This window comes from Hyperolius riggenbachi, chromosome 1, assembly GCF_040937935.1.
Source record: "Hyperolius riggenbachi isolate aHypRig1 chromosome 1, aHypRig1.pri, whole genome shotgun sequence".
NCBI lineage: Eukaryota > Metazoa > Chordata > Amphibia > Anura > Hyperoliidae > Hyperolius > Hyperolius riggenbachi.
In genome coordinates this window covers 285,199,824-285,224,268 of record NC_090646.1, presented here as the reverse complement: position 1 = coordinate 285,224,268, position 24,445 = coordinate 285,199,824, and the positions used below count along the sequence as shown (strand labels likewise).

Below are 24,445 nucleotides of genomic sequence, written 5' to 3'. Positions count from 1 at the left end.
AACACACGTGAAACGCTGGCGATATATATCGCCCATCCAGTACCGATCCCTGGAGTCCTGTACAATATATATATATATGTAACCAGCCAGTTTATTATAGCGGAGATCGAGTTGTGATACTTGCGGTGAATATTTATTTAAGCCTGCTATAGACCCTATATAGGCTTGTGTGAGCTATATAGTGGACTGAGACTGTTGATTACTTGGAGTAATGAATCTTATCTGACGATATTCTCTTAATCTAGCAGCGCTGCTACAACTATATTTAGGCTAGGCCGAATGGATGGGATGTTTGGTTCAGTGTGATTGATGGTCTGGCCGGCCAGGAAAGTGTATTATACAGGCTCTGCAACACACTTCTGTATTTAAATGTCTGTCCTTTTATATTTCTAAAATTATTACAATAAATATGATATTTTTGATTATTACACGTGATACCTATCAATGATTTATAGTAAGGTAAATATATCAAGCCTTGTCAGGCTTGTCATGCGAGGATTGCAGGAGACTTTGGGGGTTCCAGCGCTGGACTGCCTGCAGCTACAGGGGAGGGGGAAGCCTAATTGGGACCCTAAGGCTTCCCCCTCCCGAGTACCCCCCAGGGGACGTTTTTTTCAGTACAGAGTCTATTTAATAATTTAGATTGACTTTACTCAATGAAGGTTTCTCTGTAACAGACTATGAGGTTGATGCACTAAGCTGTGCTGCTATAGCAGCGCGAGTTAAAATCAGCAGTGCGGGTTAAGAAATCCACATGCGCACGCTATGCACAGTAGTGCTCGTAGCATGCACTCCTATGGTACCCATGCTGCTTTCAAGTACCGGGCGCTCCTTTGATCTGCCGCGAGATTTGTATCGTGGTCGCAAACCTTCACATCTCGTTGCAGGTCAAAGCAGCACCCGGTACTGGAAAGCAGCGCAGGTAACATATGAGCGCACGCTACAGGCACCACCGCGTGTAGCGTCGCACCTATATTTCTTAACCTGCGCTGCCGATTTTAACTTGCATCACTGTAGCAGCACAGCTTAGTGCATCGACCAAATTTGGCCCATTAGCAATTCACTTTTTCCTCAGTTTTCTCCTAGGGGATATTTTCATACCACCAGCAAGCAGAAAAGGTACTTTTCATCTACCGTACTTTGTGGTACTTTGTCAATTGTAAAATCCTGAAAAAGTTATTCAAAAAAAGAAACTGAAAATTGCCTCTTAGGAGAAAACTCAGGAGACACAGTTACTTGCATATAGGCCTATCTAATATACCTCTGTGTGCTGTTGGATGAAGCCCAAATTCCACATTCAAAAGGACTGACAGGAACCAAAGTGCTCACTCTTATAAAAACTTCAATTTCAAGATCAACATCTGTTTTAACATAGAAGAGGGTGCCTTATGGATGCCCCTCCTGCACACATTTACATTGTATCAAAATCTTCCGCCCTAGTCCTGTGCCTTGGGGGCCTTCCCAGAAATCCAGCCATGCACATACCTGCACTGGGGGGGGGGACATCTGGTTATCAATACTGGAGGGGACCTAATACTGGGTGCAAACCTGGCTTCCTATAGGGGGTTAATACTGGGGGCACATCTGGCTACTTAATACTGGATTTAAAATGTTTTTTCAATTCTAAGCGAAAATTACACACATGTCGCAAAAAGCCACCTTTATCTCAGAAACAAATACCATCACCATAAATTGTGACAGGAACATAATTTCAACTTTATGAAAAACAGGGGAAATAGCCAAATAAAAGGTGTTTTTCTCTGCAGTAGCAATTTTTTATCTTTAAACTGGGATTGGTAAAAACTGAGAAATAAATGTATTTTTCCATTAAAATGCATAGAAAACAATTTTTTCTTGTGAAAAAAATACAGCCAAATGAAACCCTAGTTTCTCTTGAAAAATAAAAAATAATAATAATATGTATCATGTAGGTGTCATAAGTAGTGATAAAGTTATTGCTGATTAAATAGGGACAGAGCTAAAATGTCAAAACAACTCTGGTCCATAGAGGGGAAACAAGGCTTAGATGTTAAGTGGTTAAGTATGTGATTTTGTACACGAACTTCAGCTCAGGTACACTTTAAGCCTGTATGGAGAGGTGCAGAGCTGCATAAGGCCTTTTTCCCATGGGCTGCTGAATGCAGGAAATTCACCACCTGTCATCTGGTCCCATTTACTGGTCAGGTACCCTCTAGCGCTTAGCACCAGGCGGTGGACAAGCAGCGGGGGGGGGGGGGGAATCACTATAAAATCCAGTGATCTCACTTCAGAGTTTCATTTGAGCACGATAGTTGCTGCCATCAGATGTGACATGAGACAATTTTTGGGTACCAGGTCGCATAAGGTGACCAAACGCATACACTTGGCTGCATGTAATTGCAGTCAAAGGGCGTTTGTGGCCAGCAGCCAGGAAACTGAATTGCCCAAAAAGCAAGCAGTTGAGCCACCCGTGAAAAAGAGGCTTTCTACATTTTAAAAGTTAATTTCCATAGGTAATACTTCGAACTTACATTCATGAATGTGGTTAGCAGCACCCCATGTCTTTTCCTGCAGTGTACTTAGTAATGCAGGGAACCGCCCCGGCAGGCATGAAACGACCGCAGCTGAAAGTGAGAAAGCTGATTTCTTAGCCAGATAGCGGAGGGCTTTTTTTCCCCCTGCAGCATCCTTAGCAACACAGAGAAACACCAGGGATGCTGCTTGCTCTAATGAGCAAATAATTCTAATATTCTACTTAGCCCCACACAAGAGGCAGAAGATAGGATTAGCAAATCAGTTGCTAGAGGCTAATTCAGTTAACTAGCAGCTATGTTAGTTGCTGAGACATTTTCTCACCTCAACTACCCCCTCCTTGGTAAACCTAATGAGCACATTAGAAGATTTTTTTGCTCATCACAAAGTAGCTATAGTGCCATTCCAATTACAGAGTGAATAGTTAGCTCTAGCTCATCAGGGGCCATTAGACCAGGCAGACTGGGAAGGGAGGGGGTTTAATAAAGCTATATAAAAAATATAAATGCAAGAGAAGGAAGATGAAGTTTAGTCTTTCCGTATCAATTTAAAAAAAAAAGAAAAAAAAAAAAAAAAGAGTACTAGCATTACTTCCTCTCTATTCCATGATAATATAAATGAAACACTTATGATGAAAAAGTGAAAAATGTTATCTTGGAATAAAGTTTACTTTATGAACCAATAAAACAAGCAGAGAAATAGGAAACTGGGACTGCTCCGTCAAGGAAAAGTGGAGCTATGTTTCAAGATTGAACTTGCCATAGACACTGGGGGAAGTTTATTTGCCCAAAGAGGATCTACTACCGCCCTCATCCAATTCATCTTTTCTCCTGAGATTTCTCCTAGGTGATATTTGTACACCCTGTAAATAAAATACCTTCTAAACCCCCAGCATTCAAGAAAATATTCAGATTAATTTTGATAGTAGTTTTTGGCACTTTTTCAGGTGCAAAGTTCTGAAAAGTTATTTTAAACAGAAGAAGAAAAAATATCTCCTAGGAGAAAAAAATGTAACTGCATATGGGCCTATATGTTTTTCTTTATGCTGGCACATACTAGCAGACTGATTCTGAATCAACAGAATTTTCAGTCCATGAAGCTGACCACTTATTAGTAAAGATGGCCCGAACCCCCGATTTTCAGTTCGCAAACCGGATTTGTGAACCTCCCGCGAAAGTTCGGTTTGCGCAAAATTTTACGAACCGCAATAGACTTCAATGGGGAGGCGAACTTGGAAAACTAGAAAAATTTATGCTGGCCACAAAAGTGATGGAAAAGATGTTTCAGGGGGTCTAACACCTGGAGGGGGGCATGGCGGAGTGGGCTAGACACCAAAAGTCCCAGGGAAAAATCTGGATTTGACGCAAAGCAGTGTTTTAAAGGGAACCTTAACTAAACTGGGGGTAAAGAGTTTCACTTACCTGGGGCTACTACCAGCCCCCTGCAGCAGTCCTGTGCTCTCGGAGCCGCTCTGGAATCCTCTGGTCCCTCGCTGTCACTTAGTTTCGTTTTTGACGACTCACCAGTCGGCCGGCCGCCATGCGTATTATTGGACACATTCCCTACTGCAATTAGCGCTGATGTATTTTTGTACGTGTTGCGGTCCGCAACAGCGCTAATTGCAGTAGGGAATGCGTCCAATAATACGCATGGCGGCCGACTGGTGAGTCGTCAAAAACGAAACTAAGTGACAGCTAGGGACCGGAGCATTCCAGAGCGGCTCCAAGGGCACAGGACTGCTGCAAGGGGCTGGTAATAGCCCCAGGTAATTGAAACTCTTTATCCCCCGTTCAGTTAAGGTTCCCTTTAAGGGCCGAAATCACATTGAATGCTAAATTGCAGACCTAAAGTGCTTTAAAACATCTTGATTGTGTATACATCAATCAGGGAATGTAATTAGAGTACTGCTTCACACTGACACACCAAACACACTGTGTAACACACCGCAAACAGCTGTTTGTGTAGTGACGGCCGTGCTGGACTGGTGCGCACCATGGCCAGAGTGCTTTTAAAAGGGGGGTGGGGCTCCAGGAGGGAGTGTAGCCTAATTGGCTACAATGTGCCTGCTGACTGTGATGTAGAGGGTCAAAGTTGACCCTCATGATGCATTATGGGGGCGAACCGAACTTCCGGAAAAGTTCCCGATTCGTCGCAATTGCAAACCACGGAAGTTCGCCGGGAACCATTCGCCGGGAAACCGTTCGGGCCATCTCTACTTATTAGCGTAATGAGGTTTCACAGCACTACTGTAAACACATTGTTATATGCAGCACACATTCTATTTTCTCAGATCTTCCACGTCTGAAATCCACACAGTGAAGCTTCACTGCACATGTATTTTAATAAAACCACCTGCACGGTTAGCATTTTCAGCTGTCAGTGTATGAGCAGAACTAAAGAGAACAATATAAACATACACACTCAGCATGTCTGTAGAGCAGGTAGGCTTACCTGTCAAGCATATATCACACAAGCAATTCTACTTCTCCTGGAAGAAGCTAGCTATCCCAACTTTTTATTTATTTTACGCATTTGTATAGCGCAGACACCATTTCAGCTCTGCTTTACAGGGGACATCAAATTTATATCTCACATTTTCTCAAAATTTGCCCACAATCTGCAGTCAATTTTGATTAAAAACCAACTACTTTACCAATATATTGTTGTAGTATGAGCAAATAGTAGAGTACAAACACACCTCTATCTTGGGCCCCTATTCAGTTTAAGTTTCTCCTGAGTTTTCAACCAAGAGATATGTTCACATCTCATCAACAAAATATATTCGTAGCCACCACAAAGCAAGAAAATACTCAAAATAAGTTTGATATGACTTTCTCACTCACTTTTTGGCAGTTTTTCAGCTACAATGCAAAAAGTTTCTTAATTCAGACTGTTAACGTTTTCTTCTGAGTTTTCTCCCAGGAGATAATTTTGATTTGCATATGTGTGTTCATAACTCCATGTTCTGAAATAGTATTCAAATGTGTAAAGGAGTACACTGTCTACACTTTTCACTTTTTCGCCTGTTTATTTTTACACCTTTTGCGTACTTTTTCAATTGTTACATGCTGAAAAATTAAGAGAAGATGAAAAGTAGGAGATAAGTCAGGAGAAAAAGTTAATTGCATATGTGCCCAGATTTTTATTCTAGAAATGTGTGCAATTCAGATTCTGCAGCACAAGTCAGCTATAATGTGTTTTCAGTGCAGTAGAGAAATCAAGATAATCTCTGTACAGTACCTTACCGAATCGCTAGTTCTAAATCTTTCTAACTACTAAGTACAGTAAGGCCTCGATTCATAAAGCATTCCCGCATGCGGGAATGCTGAAACTGGCACACTTTACCGACCACACAGCAGAATCTTTATTCATAAAGGCTTTTTCCGCATGAAAAGCAGACTTTCGCGAGCAGAGTGATAAATCACCGCCTTGCGCGGTGATTATCATAGCAAAAGTAACAAGTAGTCAATTCATAAAGTTTAGAGGTAGCGGTATTACCGCTACCTCTGATGTGGCGAGAAGCGTGCGGAATACAGTGCAGTGAATGGGACAGACCTCCCAAGCAGCTGCAGAGAGAACACCGCACGGAGGGACTCTGCCTGCTTCTCCTGTTTCCGCATGTCTCCCGACAGCCTAACGCCTGCCTACAGCGGAATATCTCCGCACGCCTGTCACATCTAGCTACATTTTTATGAATTACCACCCTGAAGGCGAAAATACCGACAGCGGTGTTTCCCCGCTCGACTTTCCCCGCTCGACAGCACTTTTATGAATCGAGGCCTATGTGTAAGGAAACATCTTCAGGGCACAACTAGCTGTCAGATAGACAGGAGTTCATGCAGTATAATAGCCCATTTATTCATTTACCAGTTGTGTCCTCTAAGAAAAACTGGAAGCCATCTACCACATACACCCAATCACTTTAAGAACAGGTAAGTGTACAAACAGAATAATCTAAAGATTCAACCCAAAGAACACAACAGTATTAGAAGTATATAGTATTTAAAAAAGTAAGAAAGTTTTTTTTAAGAACTGCTTACCTTTCAGTATTATTCAAATTAAAGTGAATGGTCTTGCATCTGAAAAAAAAAAAAAAAAAATATTCTAGCAAGTATTGTAATGTAAAGAATTAAGGCTGTCTTTTTCTCCTGAGTTTTCTCACAGGAGATGTTTGACATATTGCATATCAATAAAATAAAGTAAATCTGAAGCGAGGTAGAGGGAAAGCATTCCCGGCATGTAGCCCATCCCGTTGCTCCTGTTTTGTCCCTGGTGGAAGTTACCCAATAGCTCCTCTTCAAGGCGATCCCACTACATATTTCAGCTATGGCCCACCGTCTCCATGGTAACGCCAAATGCTGCTGGTACAAGCGCTGGGGCTTTCAATGTAGTAACTTCCAGTTTGCTGCGAGCTCCATTTTCTCCTTCCTTTTACGGCTTACAGTCATGCTCCTGCTCTATAGGGCCATATAAAATGGTGAGGTGGGCAGCATTTTGTCCGCAGGCCTTGAGTTTGACATCTATGCTCTAGTGGCTAGATTTACACTCCCTTCCAGTACTGTACCTGGGATCTCCAAGGAACATTGCGGCTTAATAGTGAGAAATTGAAATTCTGGGGCAGGAAATGAAAGATTACAATAAAAATAAAAGAGAATTCTGATTGGGGCCTGTTCACACTTACTGTTCTGCCCAGCAGTACACACATGCTCCAAGTCCTTTTTTAATACAAATATTTGTTGCTATGTCTGCTACTCCTGGGGACATTTACCCACTTTTTGTCAAGATAGGAAGAAAACTAGATTCTTCATCTGCTTGCCTGAACAATGGAGGAGGGGGTTATGATATGGGAGAGATATAAGGCAGAATATGAAAAACTCTTTCTCTGCTTCTATCCAGAGGCATGAGTACAGGGGGTACATTCATAAAAAAAACAAATGGAACATTTCTTTTGCTATTGGCTCAGTAATCCGGGTCACAATTATTGTCCCAGTCACTGTGATCTATCTGAAGTCTTTGCAAAGCCTCAATTTAAGGGACTGTCTAACTGCATAACTACATTCCCATTCGTTGATCTCTGGGCTTATGGATTGCCCTGCACACCCCAGCGGTTGCGGCCCTACGAAAGCCCGCGTCTCAGCTTTTCATTTTTTGTGGACGTAAGGTGAAAAAACACTGAAGGCTGAAGTTTTACACTTGAAATGTGCATTTGTAGTGCCCCGCCCAGACCGCATCACAACTCACAAAATGACTAACATATGACCCTGTGACAGAGTGCGCTGACAAGGTCATATGCATAGCACTTTTCCTCCACACGCCCCTCGCCCAGTCATACTCTATGCTGGACAGGAAGTACGTCACCGGGATTTCCTGGGATTCCCGCATTTCCCAGTCTTAGTCGTGTCCATTTTTGAAAGTTATGAGTCGTTAATTGATGCACATTACTTTAGTTGCAGCAGATGTCGGCCGATAACGCGTTGTTGACTTTGCAACGGATCGGGTGCTGCGCGACGTGGTAAGTGTGCTAGGCCCCATTGCCTTACATTCCGTTGCGTTACGCTGTGGTAAAACTGGATAACACAATACAGGATTGCAATGCAAGTATAAAAGGGGACTAAACCAATAGAAAAAAAGTTCCTTTAAATATAAAAAGTCAGTTAACATAAAACTGATATTTTGCTTTTAGCTAGAGCAGAGGTCCCCAAACTTTTTCGATCAAGGACCGGGTCAACATACTTCAGACTGCTGGGAGGCCGAAACATACATAAAATGAAACATTGAATCTCGGTATTGATTCCCTTCCAGTCATGTCCAGGGGAGAACTCCCAGCAGCAGCCATTCAGTCATGCAGTGCCCGAAGACCGGCTTTGTGCACCAGACAGTGAAGCATACCCAGGTAACAACCTGCTGTCCAATTGGACAGCAGTGTCACCTAATGAGGAATTGTATTGGAAACCAGTGAATTACTGCTCGCTGGCTTCTATAGTATGTGGATGGGTCATGCCAGCACTGCTATTCTATATGCAGGGCACCAATATTTAAAGGTGCATTGCGCTGCATCTATTAAGTTATACATTTTATGTTGGGGGGCCAGTAAAAAAAGCCTCAGGGGGCCGCATTCGGCCCGTGGGCTTTAGTTTGAGGACCACTGAGTTAGAGGGTGGTGGACTGAATTGTTTGGCTGCTTGATTTGAAATAATAGAGTATACAGAAAGAGCAGCGACACATCCTGAGGCAGAAGGAAGAGTGACAGGCGGGGATGGCACGTTTGGGCTCACAGAGCTCTCGCTGTGCATGTCCCATAGAGATAATATACAAGAAGCCAGTGGGGTAATCAGCTCACCAACTTTTACATATATATATCAGTTAGGAGTAGACCCACTCTGTAAACACTGTATTAAATGCTGGTAAAGTCTGAAGTATCTGAGGTCCTGTCACCAGTGAATGAATATAAGGTTTACAGGTGTACCCTCTTCCTATACAAGACCATCTCAGATCTACATTCAGCAATCCCAAAAAATGACATTTATTAGTGCTAATGAATTCAAAGCAATGCATTTCTAATAAGCTTTCCAGAATTTTTCTCATCAACATGCTGCTGCCACCACTTGCCATATTTTTCCTGGATATTTATCTTTTTAAACAATGCTTCCTCATTCATGTATCAGCATTTATTATAATTTAATCTCCTGTCGGCACATTTACTTGTTTACATCCCCATCTGCATGCATGTTATTTTTATTACGCATCCCAGTAATGTGCTTTCATTAAATATTCAATGCCAGCATCTGTATGACATGAAAAATGAAGACAGAGAATAGTAGCTGACATTTCAATATCACATCCACTGGCATTTAGCTACAGGCTTAGTGCCGATGTAGATATGACATGTGGTGTATTCCAGCCACAAATCGCATAATACCCTTAAAAACAGCTAGAGGAATGAGGCAGATTTGAATAACACTATCCTCAAAGGCAAGAACTGGCCAGAGCAGACTAAATAAACTTTGAAGTAGAAAGTGCTTCAAGCCAAACGGTGTGTCATTTCACTGACTGGGAAGTGATCAAGTCATATGATGCTCTCTTCAAACAAAAATATACCCATATTAGAATTTATTTGGCATTTATACTATTCTTGGCATGCTGCACTTCATGATTGATGGGGGTCAGAAAAAAAAATAGAATCTATTTGCTACTCACAAAAAAAAAAACTACCGGTAGATTTGATTTCTCTACCGAATAAAAATAAATTCGGTCAACGAAATAAAAAACAATGAACAGTGGGCCCACACTAAGAAAAATGGTACTGGAATATTGTTTTCCTAATTTTTTACTTTAAAGTGAACCTATGACCAATCCATGTGAAGCAAAGTAATTGTTTCAAAAATATATACAGGTTGCCATTTTATGATTGCTCCATGTCTGTCTTCAACAAAATTTTACTTCTCACTGAAATTGCCTTTTTGTGTGTATGAATTAAGATTCAGCTTGGAGAGTAACAGTTTTCAGTTAATTCCTGTGTTAGTGAAAGATTAACTCTTTGCATTATTTATTATTATGAGAACTGCTGTAGCTATAGTGCAGGCCACAAAGAGTTAGGCTGCATTTCCATGGACAACTGAACTGTGCTCCTGCTCACTGTAGCCATTGATCTGCCAGGGAATGAGTGTCAACAGATTACCGAGTAACGCAATTGATAGCAGTGTTTGTAATCATAAGTGAGTTAGCAGTTACATGATTAAAAATAAATAAATAAAATCAAGTGGGTTGCTGCCACCCACTGAGTTGTTTATGCACGGGACAGATACAATCCCATCTTCTGCGCCAAATGCTTGCAGCTGCCCAAAAGATACACAAGATCAGAAGACAGACAGCTGCCCAAAAGATACACAAGATCAGAAGACAGACAACGCATCTAAACTGAGAAGGATATGGATTTTTCCTTTTAAAATAATACTAGTTGCCTGACTCTCCTGCTGATCCTGTGTCTCTAACACTTTTAGCCACAGCCCCTCAACAAGCATGCAGATCAGGATCTCTGAGGGCTCGTTCCCACTATCGCGAATCTGCATGCGTCCAACGCATGCAGATCCGCACATGTAATGCAAGTGGATGGGCCTGTTTCCACTGTAGCGTTGTTGAGGTGCGTTTTTTTCAGCGGTAAAAAAAACGCACAAAAGAGCCAACGATTTCGCCTGCGTCGGGAATCCGTGCGAATCGCTGCTAATGTATTTAATAGTAAAAACGCATGCGTTTGTTACATGCGTTTTTACCCGCGATTTCGCGTGCGATTTCGCACCTTTTTCAATTTTATTTAGCCCTGGCAGTGTCATGGTTAATTTCGCATGGCACCCTGCCATGCGAAATCGCATGCGAAATCGCGGGTAAAAACGCATGCGGAAACGCTTCCGCATGCGTTTTTACAAGCGTCGGAATGCGGCCGAAATCGCGTCGCAACAGTGGGAACGAGCCCTGACTGAAGTCAGTCTGGATTAGCTGCATGCTTGTTTCAGGTGTGTGATTCAGCCCCTACTACCGCCAAAGAGATCAGCAGGACTGCCAAGCAACTGGTATGGTTTAAAAGGAAACATCCATATCCCTCTCAGTTAAGGTTCCCTTTAAAGAGACACTGAAGCGGAAAAAAAATTATGATATTAGGATTTGTATGTGTAGTACAGATAAGAAATAAAACATTAAGATCAGATACATCAGTCTAATTGTTTCCAGTACAGGAAGAGTTAAGAAACTCCAGTTATCTCTATGCAAAAAAGCCATTAATCTCTGCGACTTTCAAAGTCGTGGAGAGGGCTGTTATCTGACTTTTATTATCTCAAGTGTTTTCTTTTTCTCTGACAGAGGAGAGGTCATTAGTTCACAGACTGCTCTGAAAGAATCATTATGAATGCTGAATGTTGTGCAATCTGCACATATTATAGAATGATGCAATGTTAGAAAAAACACTATATACCTGAAAATAAAAATATGAGTATTTTCTTTGCTGCTAATCTTCTAGTAATTATTCATAGTACACAACCAATTCATTATATCATATACAGTGGTGTGAAAAACTATTTGCCCCCTTCCTGATTTCTTATTCTTTTGCATGTTTGACACACTTAAATGTTTCTGCTCATCAAAAAAAGTTAACTATTAGTCAAAGATAACATAATTGAACACAAAATGCAGTTTTAAATGATGGTTTTTTAACCGGTTCAGCGCCGCAGTGCCGAAAATCTCATGCATCCGAGCAACGTTCACCTCCCATTCATTCGCCTATAACTTTATTGCTACTTATCACAATGAATTGATCTATAGCTTGTTTTTTCCGCCACCAATTAGGCTTTCTGTGGGTGATACATTTTGCTAAGAGCCACTTTACTGTAAATGCATTTTAACAGGAAGAATAAGAAAAAAACTGAAAAAATTCATTATTTCTCAGTTTTTGGCCATTATAGTTTGAAATTAATATACGCTACCGTAATTAAAACGCATGTATTTTATTTGCCCATCTGTCCCGGTTATTACACCATTTAAACGATGTCCCTATCACAATTTATGGTGCCGATATTTCATTTAGAAATAAAGGTGCATTTTTTCAATTTGCGTCCATCACTATTTATAAGCTTATAACTTTAAATAATATAATAACATATTCTCTTGACATGCATATTTAAAAAGTTCAGACCCTTGGGTAACTATTTATGTTGTTTTTTTGTTTTTTTTTAATTGGTTTTTTTTTTTTTTTTTTAAATAAAAAAAGTGTATGTGGGTAATTTTTGGTGTGGGAGGGAAACTGCTAATTTTAAATGTAAAATAATGTTTTTTTTTAATCAAAAATGTATGTGGGTGCAGTTTACTATTTGGCCACAAGATGGCCACAGTGAAAAAAGTCCTAGATGCGAACCAGCTCGCATCTAGGAACTAAAATGCTGAGGAGTTGTTTCCTGGGGGCAGAAATACCGCGCTCTCTGGAGAGAAAGCGTCGGTATTTCTGCGGGGAAGTTAGATCGGTGAATGGGAATTATATTCCCATTCACTGATCGGGGGGCTAGCGGCGGGCAGCAGGGAGCGCGCGCGGGGGCGCGCCCGATCGCGCGCACGAGCCGGCGGCAGCACCAGTGCCTATCTGGACGAGGAAACTCGTCCAGATAGGCCGAACTGGTTAAAAAAAAAACTCAAAACCTACATGGCCCTGTGTGAAAAAGAAATTGCCCCCTGAACCTAATAACTGGTTGGGCCACCCTTAGCAGCAATAACTGCAACCAAGCGTTTGCGATAACTTGCAACGAGTCTTTTACAGCGCTCTGGAGGAATGTTGTCCCACTCATCTTTGCAGAATTGTTGTAATTCAGCTTTATTTGAGGGTTTTCTAGCATGAACCGCCTTTTAAGGTCATGCCACAACATCTCAATAGGATTTAGGTCAGGACTTTGACTAGGCCACTCCAAAGTCTTCATTTTGTTTTTCTTTAGCCATTCAGAGGTGGATTTGCTGGTGTGTTTTGGGCCATTGTCCTGCTCCAGCACCCAAGATCGCTTCAGCTTGAGTTGACGAACAGATGGCCGGACAGTCTCCTTCAGGATTTTTTGGTAGACAGTAGAATTCATGATTCCATCTATCACAGCAAGCCTTCCAGGTCCTGAAGCAGCAAAACAACCCCAGACCATCACACTACCACCACCATATTTTACTGTTGGTATGATGTTCTTTTGCTGAAATGCTGTGTTACTTCTACGCCAGATGTAACGGGACACGCACCTTCCAAAAAGTTCAACTTTTGTCTCGTCGGTCCACAAGGTATTTTCCCAAAAGTCTTGGCAATCATTGAGATGTTTTTTTAGCAAAATTGAGACGAGCCTTAATGTTCTTTTTGCTTAAAAGTGGTTTGCGCCTTGGATATCTGCCATGCAGCTCGTTTTTGCCCAGTCTCTTTCTTATGGTGGTGTCGTGAACACTGACCTTAATTGAGGCAAGTGAGGCCTGCAGTTCTTTAGATGTTGTCCTGGGGTCTTTTGTGGCCTCTCGGATGAGTTTTCTCTGTGCTCTTGGGGTAATTTTGGTCGGCCGGCCACTCCTGGGAAGGTTCATCACTGTTCCACGTTTTTGCCATTTGTGGATAATGGCTCTCACTGTGGTTCGCTGGAGTCCCAAAGCTTTAGAAATGGCTTTATAACCTTTACCAGACTGATAGATCTCAATTACAGTACTTTTGTTCTCATTTGTTCCTGAATTTCTTTGCCTCTTGGCATAATGTCTAGCTTTTGAGGTGCTTTTGGTCTACTTCTCTGTGTCAGATAGCTCCTATTTAGGTGATTTCTTGATTGAAACAGGTGTGGCAGTAATCAGGCCTGGGGGTGACTACAGAAATTGAACCCAGGTGTAATAAACCACAGTTAAGTTATTTTTTAACCGGGGGGGGGGGGGGCAATCACTTTTTCACACAGGACCATGTAGATTGAGTTTTTTTTTCTCACTAAATAATAAAAACCATCATTCAAAACTGCATTTTGTGTTCAATTATGTTATCTTTGACTAATAGTTAACGGTTTTTGATGAGCAGAAACATTTAAGTGTGACAAACATGCAAAAGAATAAGAAATCAGGAAGGGGGCAAATAGTTTTTCACACCACTGTATTTTTTTTTTCGCTTCAGTGTCTCTTTAAAGGATCACTATTGTGAAAAATAGTAAAATTTCACATGTAAGCATATGCATAAAATGTATATTTGTACTAGAGTAAAATGCACTATAAATGTATTTTTCATACGTCCTTGTCATTATCATTAGCTTTACAGCTGGCAGACAAGGGGGAAAAAAAAGAACATTATCAACTGCCATCACATACATACATACACAGAAAGAAAAATTATATATATATATATATATATATATATATATATATATAGATAGATAGATAGATAGATAGATAGATAGATAGATAGATAGATAGATAGATAGATAGATAGATATACAGTGGGTTGCAAAAGTATTCGGCCCCCTTGAAGTTTTCCACATTTTGTCACATTACTGCCACAAACATGCATCAATTTTATTGGAATTCCACGTGAAAGACCAACACAAAGTGGTGTACATGTGAGAAGTTTTTTTTACAAATAAATAACTGCAAAGTGGGGTGTGCGTAATTATTCGGCCCCCTGAGTCAATACTTTGGAGAACCACCTTTTGCTGCAATTACAGCTGCCAGTCTTTTAGGGTATGTGTCTACCAGCTTTGCACATATAGAGACTGAAATCCTTGCCCATTCTTCTTTGCAAAACAGCTCCAGCTCAGTCAGATTAGATGGACAGCGTTTATGAACAGCAGTTTTCAGATATTGCCACAGATTCTCGGATTCTCGATTGGATTTAGATTTGGACTTTGACTGGGCCATTCTAACACATAGATATGTTTTGTTTGAAACCCTTCCATTGTTGCCCTGGCTTTATGTTTAGGGTCATTGTCCTGCTGGAAGGTGAACCTCCGCCCCAGTCTCAAGTCTTTTGCAGTCTCCAAGAGGTTTTCTTCCAAGATTGCCCTGTATTTGGCTCCATCCATCTTCCCATCAACTCTGACCAGCTTCCCTGTCCCTGCTGAAGAGATGCACCCCCCGAACATGATGCTGCCACCACCATATTTGACAGTGGGGATGGTGTGTTCTGAGTGATGTGCAGTGTTAGTTTTCTGCCACACATAGCGTTTTGCATTTTGGCCAAAAAGTTCCATTTTGGCCTCATCTGACCAGAGTACCTTCTTCCACATGGTTGCTGTGTCCCCCACATGGCTTATGGCAAACTGCAAACGAGACTTCTTATGCTTTCTGTTAACAATGCCTTTCTTCTTGCCACTCTTCCATAAAGGCCAACTTTGTGCAGTGCATGACTAATAGTTGTCCTATGGACAGAGTCTCCCACCTGAGCTGTAGATCTCTGCAGCTCGTCCAGAGTCACCATGGGCCTCTTGACTGCATTTCTGATCAGCGCTCTCCTTGTTCGGCCTGTGAGTTTAGGTGGATGGCCTTGTCTTGGTAGGTTTACAGTTGTGCCATACTCCTTCCATTTCTGAATGATCGCTGGAACAGTGCTCCGTGGGATGTTCAAGGCTTTGGAAATCTTTTTGTAGCCTAAGCCAGCTTTAAATTTCTCAAATAACTTGATCCCTGACCTGTCTTGTGTGTTCTTTGGACTTCACGGTGTTGTTGCTCCCAATATTCTCTTAGACAACCTCTGAGGCCCTCACAGAGCAGCTGTATTTGTACTGACATTAGATAACACACAGGTGCACTCTATTAGTCATTAGCACTCATCAGGCAATGTCTATAGGTAACTGACTGCACTCAGGTCAAAGGGGGCTGAATAATTATGCAAACACCACTTTGCAGTTATTTATTTGTAAAAAATGTTTGGAATCATGTATGATTTTCGTTCCACTTCTGATGTGTACACAACTTTGCGTTGGTGTTTCATGTGGAATTCCAATAAAGTTGATTCAAGTTTGTGGCAGTAATATGACAAAATGTGGAACCTGCAAGGGGGCTGAATACTTTTGCAACCCACTGTGTGTATATTATTATTATTATTATTTATTGTATTTATAAAGCGCCAACATATTACGCAGCGCTGAACATTAATTTAGGTTACAGACAATATTTAGGGGTGACATACAGCAATATGACAATACAGGAATACAAGAAAACCAGATCACACAGCACAGTATTAGTACAAGGTAATGCTTAGTCACTGGATGAAGCATGGAGATTAGGCAAGTTAGGTTCACTCAAATGCATGGCATGGGTTCACAGTAATGGAGGTGCCAGATCAGGTAGGACACAAAAGGAGGAGGACCCTGCCCAAAGGCTTACAATCTAGAGGGAGAGGTAAGGACACGAATGGTAGGGGACCAGAGTTCAGCTGTAGGTTTAGAGCACTTGTGAGGGGTAGTAGGCCAGAGTGAAAAGGTGAGTTTTGAGGGCTTTCTTGAAGATGTTGAAGGAGGGGGCTGCCCTAATGGGTGGAGGTAGGGAGTTCCATAGTGTTGGAGCAGCTCTTGAGAAGTCCTGGAGGCGTGCATGGGACTGGGTGATGCGGGGGGTGGTTAGGCGAAGTGTGTATATATATTATATATATTTTATATTTATTAGCACTGTACAAAGTAAGAAAAACATGGGGTACATAATACAGACAGTGGTGCACACTAGTATACAAGATACATGATAAGTGACAAATATACATACACACACACATACACATACAAGGAGGGGCTTCACCTCAATATAGACGTCACTGATACAGTGTTTGAGAAAAGGCAAAGAATTTTCATGGAAAAGGTGATATTGACTACTAATTGGGATGAATTCAATCCTGGCTTAAAGAGACTCCGTAACAAAAATTGCATCCTGTTTTTTATCATCCTATAAGTTCCAAAAGCTATTCTAATGTGTTCTGGCTAACTGCAGCACTTCATACTATCACTGTCTCTGTAATAAATCAATGTATCTTTCCCCTGTCAGACTTGTCGGCCTGTGTCTGGAAGGCTGCCAAGTTCTTCAGTGTTGTGGTTCTGCTATGAACTCCCCCCTCTCTGCACAAGGCCTGTGTATTATTTAGATTAGAGCAGCTTCTCTCTTCTCTCATCTTTTACAAGCTGAATAAATCGTCCTCTGAGCTGGCTGGGCTTTCACATACTGAGGAATTACAGACAAAGGCAAAGCTGTCTGCACTCTGCAGGAAGAAAAGAGCAGCCTGAAACTTCAGTGCATGAGAACAGGGGGAAGAAACACACAAATGATCTCTTGAGATTCAAAAGGAAGGCTGTATACAGCCTGCTTGTGTATGGATGTATTTTCTATGTGTGGACATACTGTACATCAACCTACTTCCTGTTTTGGTGGCCATTTTGTTTGTTTACAAACAAACTTTTTAAAACTGTTTTTAACCACTTTTAATGCGGCAGGGAGCGGCGAAATTGTGACAGAGGGTAATAGGAGATGTCCCCTAACGCACTGGTATGTTTACTTTTGAGCGATTTTAACAATACAGATTCTCTTTAAAGTTCCTTTTTTTATTTTGTTTCAATTTCTCTCACAGATAGAAAATGTCAAATGGCTATATGCTCCTAAGCATATACCAGTTTAACACACAAACTCCCAGTTGGCTATAAATGAACCAGGTGGATCATGGGCCAAGGTGTTTCAGTATAGGAACAGTTGCTTGGTGCAGGTGGGTTCATTGGAATAGGCTGCCAAAAACACTGTCATACCAAAAACGCCTCAGTGTGGAAGCAGCAGATTCTGAGATTATACAGTGGCCATCTTGTCATGTTCATTTCAGCAGAGTAGGTTGAGCGCAAAACACAGGGTTTCTCAGTGACTGGATCATTATTTTGTTTTGTTTAAGACCTTGTTCACACTATACGCGCCACATGTGCATTTCGGAAACTCGTATGGTGTGCGACATACGAGAAAGTCAGAGGTGCATAGATACCACTTCTGATGTTCAGACTGTATGAGCTACGCAACAGTGTAATGCGCAATTGCAAGAGCATCTCTGATCCCACTCAATGTAATAAATGGGATCAGCGGCATATGGCAACGTGGATGGCAGTGCGATCGGGTGCGTTATGTTTACCCAATGGGAACAAAGCCTAACTTTTGGCCTAAAGGGATGTTGGTTTGCTGGGCAGCACTCTTGCCTTGCAGCGCTGGGTCCCCGGTTCAAATCCCAGCCGGAACAACATCTGCGCGGAGTTGGTATGTTCTCCCTGTGTCTGTGTGGGTTTCCTCCGGACACTCTAGTTTCCTCTCACATCGCAAAAACATACAGATAAGTTAATTGACTCGTTCTGTTTTTTTCAGATTCCTGTAATCCCTTTCACAGGTGGGAAGGGTAACACTTTAAACCCATGACTGCACAGTGCAGAGTCTGACATTGTAATCTGTTTACAGGAGGCAACCTCATCAGTGAGCCAAGCTGTACTGCCCAATCATCACTGCAGATTGAAGCAGAGGTTTTGCCTGTGCTGCGTTGGGTAAATTACAGAGAGTGGAAATGGAAGGGCACAGAGTTGTTTATGTTGGTTATGCTGTGTTCCTGGGCTGTCTAAAACACAGGACTAGCTAGACTGAATTAGATATTTTGTTTTGTAACACCTTTCACAGATGCTATGCTTCCATTGCAGTCTGCCTCAGGTTCAGTTTTCTTGCACGGACAAGATGTTTACAAGGGAGTTTCAAGAATAGTAAAATCCCTTACCTGCTTCATATTCATATACATTTCTGTAACACATTGGGTTGGGTAATTACTACACTAACTTTCCTCAAATGTTTTCAAAAAGGCTTTGAGACACAACTTTTCATGAAAGTGTAGGTAAATTATCTGGACATGCATTCGAAAACAAGATCAGCATTTCTTATGGGCTTGCAAAAAACGTGTGCAAACCTGAACTATGTGAGAACGATGCTGTAGGATGTAAAACGGGAAATAACCTCACCTTATGGCAAATTTAGGCTAGAAAATTTGCAAAAATCTCACCCTGCACAAATTTGCTGTTTTTGTGGCAAACCATATTTGCCTGCACAACACATTCACCTGTGTGTAATTTTAGGTAACTCAGAAAATGTAATAAGTAAATTCCTACAGAGAAATACGGTAGATTGCATTGGACGCAAGATCAGCACCCAGCAGCATGAGATCTCAGGTAAAACACTTTCCTCATTTTCTGTCCATCTGCTATATGCAAACCAAAAATGTATGGCAGTGTTCACATAGGCCAGACTGAAGCATTGATGATATTGTTATATCACTGACTTACTCCTATAAGGCACTGATCTCCTGTGTAGGATTTCAGAGCCTACACTTCACATTGCTGTGCAAAGCTGCTAATATGCCAGTCACCAGAAGCTTCAGGAAGAAAATAGAGGTGCAAAGAAACCTTTTCAGTGGTATTATGGAGGTCACGGCTAAAGCCTCTGTATCTATAGCAGTTTTCTATGGGCCATAATAAACATGAGTGAAAGTAAAAAGGTACAGGAATGCAATTCTGAATTGCTGTATCAGATGAGGACAAGGAATCCGAGCATAAACATAATTTATACCAATAGTCCCTCCATATGGTGCGCTGCAGTGCAGACTGAATTCCCTCTATGTGGTGCATTGGAATGCTGAAAAAACAATCAGTGTCCAAAGTGGCAAATATAAAGCTGAACTGTCATGCTCTGCATAGCAGTTAATAAATCTAACAGAGGCTCATGCAACATTAATGCTGTATAATTCCTGCTGGAAAATGAAAAAGGAAATGTACCCAAGGAGAAAAAGCACTTACACGTCCCCCCCCACCCATTTTCCTCCAGGTCATTACTCTGTACGGGTACGGAGGCTCAAAGGGACGGACTAATAACATAGCTGTGTTGTATTTTACCAAGATTTGCTAAACCTTTAGTGGATTCTCCAGAATGTATTTTATTAGTATTATTGATTTATAAAGTGCCAACATATTCCATGGCACTGTACAAAGTAAGAAACAAACATGGCGTACAAAATAATACAGACAATGGTATACACAAATATACAAAATAGAGTATCGATACAAAATACAGAAACAGCACAAAATACAGAATTGGTAATTACAGTGACAAAATTAACATGAATAAATGTGTAACAAATTCCAAGACACAAAAGGGTGAGAGAACCCTGCCCTTGTGAGCTTACACTCTAAAGGAGTGGAGTAGTATACAATAGTCATACCTAGAGGCAGTGTGTATTATGTTATCTAGTAGGAGTACAACTTGGCGAGAGGTCAAAAGAGAAAATGGCATAAGGTATCATAAAAGATATATAAAATTACTAGATTTTCATTGCCTACAAAAACAAACAAAACAAAAAAAAAAACTTAAGGTGACAATCTCGAGTGTGGCAATCAGGTTGAGATGCTTCCCGTTCATCATTCCACTGTACTTTCCATGGACCAGAATATGCTGCTCGGCAGAGGGCCCAGCAACCCATCTGTATGCTGCTCACAAGTAAACTGGAACCAAAAGCAAATGATATTTTTAGGAAACTTTTATACCACATGTATACACAGTGGGACACCAAAAGAAAGAACCTCCCCAATGGGGTACAGGCAGCAATGATCACAGAGTATCTAACCTACTCCTACTTCATGTAAGCATGTAGGACTCTTCGGTGCAATTTCCACTGAAAAGTAAGTTTTTACATTTGCCGAAATATACCCATATATACCACTGGGAGTGGTTATTGCCATAAGCATCAACTATTTATACCTCTGCAGTTAGTTTGCAGATGAAAGTGGAGCTTTGAGTTTGGCTGTTATCTACTCAAATAAAACAGTATGGAAGATGCTGATGCAAGAATACCACACAGGAGTCATCACTTGCATGAATTATCTAGTCCACTCCGGGAGAGGCAACTTCCATTGTCTGCACCAGGTCTCAAATGTAGTTCTCAGCCCGCCACTTAAATGGCAAATGTCAAGTGGTCTAACAAGTCCACTATGATTAGTATGAAGTAGAAGGTAAAGGTAAACATTTTGTAGTTTTAACTTGAAAAGGCTTCTTGAAAACAGATGATTATTACTCTGCCTACCTTGACCACTGATTTGGTCCTGACATATAAGCTTACTAATTATTAGGTGATACAAAACTGCACAAATTAATACACAAATTTCTCAATAAGTAAGCATGTTAGTCATTAATTGGCTCATAGATATTTGTTATGAACGATATTCCATTGTAACCCAAGGCTATCTAGTTTGTTAGATATAGTGTGTTGTATTTTATCTACAAGACAGCAAAAACAATCCCCGGCTGCACATTACATTCCCACAAACTTGTGAGAATCTGTTATACAGAGAATAAAATGTATGATACAGAGGAAGTGTTTATTATGGCTTACGCTAGGTACACACGATACTTACTAGTTTTCTGACAGATTACTGTTAGATCGACTTTTTGCAACAGGTCGGATCTGATTTACAATCGATTTTCCATAGTAATGAATGGAAAATCGATCGGGAATCAGATCGGACCTGTTGGAAACTGTCTGCCAGAAGATTGTATTGTTTGTACCTAGCATTACAGAAAGCAATTTTGTTATAACATTATCAATTTTACTTGAATTGCTGATAGTAGTATATTGGTAATATTACTAATATTCTACTAGTGGCTATTCTGGATAGTCATTTTACGGATATTCTATTACAATAGGATCTTTTCCTATTCTCACACTAACCTTCCCTGCATCTATGCCTAACACTAACCTATCCCTATCTAATCCTATTCAGAGACCACCGCTAACCATTCTACTCGATGCAAAATTTCAATACAGAAATATTGCACTGAAAAAGCCCCAGTCAGTATAAAGAAGTAGCGGCCAAATAGCTGCTGTTTAGATGCCACAACCGGTAGAAAGAGGCATGGTACAGATGCTACACAGATGTAGCAGACAAAATAGCCGTTACTTAAATGGTACAGCCACTATAATGAAGTATAGTGGCATCATAGCTGCCATTCAGAAGTATTGCACCCAAACTTATATAGGCTGTGCTAATAAATCTGTAATGCCACTAATGCCAACCCAGAAGGAGGAACTGTTTGTAGTCATGTGACGCTGCTCAGGGGCAAATCCAGGAATTTCAAGGGGGGGATTCCTGAAATGTTCGATCAGGGTTCGATTCGATATGCGTTGGTTCAACGCAAATCGAATCGAATCCTGATCGGACATGTTGGATTTTATCAATTTGATCAGCAATCGCATATCGATCGCATGACAAATCGAATGGTGTAGAAGATGGGGCTGGGCATAAGAGGGATATGGAGGTTGCCATATTTATTTCCTTTTAAGCAATACCAGTTGCCTGGCAGCGCCTCTGATCTATTCTGCTGCAGTAGTGTCTGAATCACACCAGTAACAAGCATGCAGCTAATCTTGTCAGATCTGACAATAATGTCAGAAACACCTGATCTGCTGCATGCTTGTTCAGTGTCTAGGGATGAAAGTATTAGAGGCAGAGGATCAGCTGGATAGCCAGGAAACTGGTATTGCTTAAAAGAAAGTAAATATTGCAGCCTCCATATCTCTCTCGCTTCAGTTGTCCTTAAGACAGCCATGGGCATGACTGTGTACTAAATATTGCAGCCTCCATATCTCTCTACGCTTCTGTCCGCTTCTGTGCGCTTTATTCAGCAACATGTATCTGTTAATAACATTATGTGCTGAAAAAAAGTGGACAGAAGCGCACAAAGTGTGAATGAGGCCTAAGTATAAGTGCTGCAGAAGATGTCAGTGCTATATAAACACATAATAATAATATGGGAGGGCATTAGACTATGACTATGGTAGGATTAGAGTGTGAGCTCCTCTGAGGACAGTCAGTGACATGACTATGTACTCTGTAATGTGCTGCAGGAGATGTCAGTGCTATATAAATACATAACAATAATATGGGAGGGCATTAGACAATGACTATGGTAGGATTAGAGTGTGAGCTCCTCTGTGGACAGTCAGTGACATGACTATGTACTCTGTAATGTGCTGCAAGAGATGTCAGCGCTATATAAATACTGTACATAATAATAATATAGTAGGATTAGATTGTGAGCCCCTCTGAGGGATGGCTAAGTCACAAGACAATATACTCTGTACTGTACTGCAGAAGATGTCACACTATATAAATGCTAAATAATAATACACAAATGAGGGGGGGGGGGGGGGGGGGGGTTGACAGGCTAAATTCTAAATACATATAGGGTGCATATCTGTTTCCCTTCTGTCCTGTTCACGTCACACATTTAAGAAGGAAATAACTTGCCCTTCTCACCTCTTACACACAGTGATGGCTTATCAGTAATCACCTCTTGTCCCCCTCCCAATGTTACATTACCCCAGTTTACTGCAGCCTGGGGAGAACGGAGAATGAGAAAGCCAGCCACACACATTCCCTTCCCTGGCTAATCATCTGCCCTGTCCTGACTCCTTGACCCTTCCAATAAACATATAGCGAGTGACAGCCAGAGGAGCTTGTGTGACTGAGAGGCGGCAAGGAAGGGCTGGTGAATGCGGGAGTCTGACTGAGCCACACACACAGTTCTAGATTACCTGGCTAGCTCAGCTGACTGTGTGACTGTCGCTGCTGCAGTGCTCTCTCCCTGGTGTCTGCGTGGTGACATGGCAGGGCTGGATGTGGAGAGTAGCTGGCTGCCTCCCAGGGGGAAAGAGATACATCGGGTGACCGAGCGGCAGCCGCTCCTCCTACAGACAGTGCAGTCTTCCCGGACTGGAGGAGTGTGCTTTTCCTCCTGGCTTGGCTCCATGTGCGCGCAGACAGGCGTGTGGGTGTGGGCTGGCTCGGCTGCCTCTCTTTCTATAGGCTGAAGAGAAGTACCAGTTTCAAAATGCTGCCACTAATTGGAGAGGGAGGAAGGGAGGGACAGAGGAGGACTCTTCACTCAGCCGCCCAGAGTATCGGGGCTCTCTGTAGTGAAGAGCCTATGCGCAGCAGCATCGCTGGGACAAATTGTACACATTTATAAGGACGGTCTCGGCGCAGGGGGAGGTTCCAGACACCCGGAACACCCCCTTCTGTGCGCCAGTGCTGCTTGGAACGCAGCGTGGGAGGCGCCGTGGGACGGGTTAACTAGAACTAGAAGGGTGCATTCACACTAGAACCATTGCATTGCACAATAATTCTGCATGTGAACTCCCTTCCCATATAATTCTATGGGCCTGTTCTCAACTCTGCATTGTAATGGATCCCCCGCACACACACGCTCAGGTGCATTAATTAGGAGGATGAAATCCGAATCATTCATTCATTATAAAACATACATGTTAATTCAATGTCTGCATGCAGCGAGTTAGAATAGCGTGATCCATTACAATGCAGAGTTGAGAACAGGCCCATAGAATTATATGGGAAGGGAGTTCACA

General features: G+C 41.7%; 1 protein-coding gene across 2 annotated transcripts in view; it reads right to left on the bottom strand.

Moving 5' to 3' along the window:
• CSGALNACT1 (chondroitin sulfate N-acetylgalactosaminyltransferase 1) overlaps positions 1 to 24,445 on the bottom strand; it is a 685,316-nt gene that overhangs the window by 587,489 nt on the left and 73,382 nt on the right. For both annotated transcript variants that reach the window (XM_068233667.1, XM_068233668.1), the window contains exon 2: positions 6,552 to 6,590. The gene's annotated coding sequence lies outside the window, so the exon portion shown is untranslated. The remainder of the gene's footprint in view (positions 1 to 6,551; positions 6,591 to 24,445) is intronic.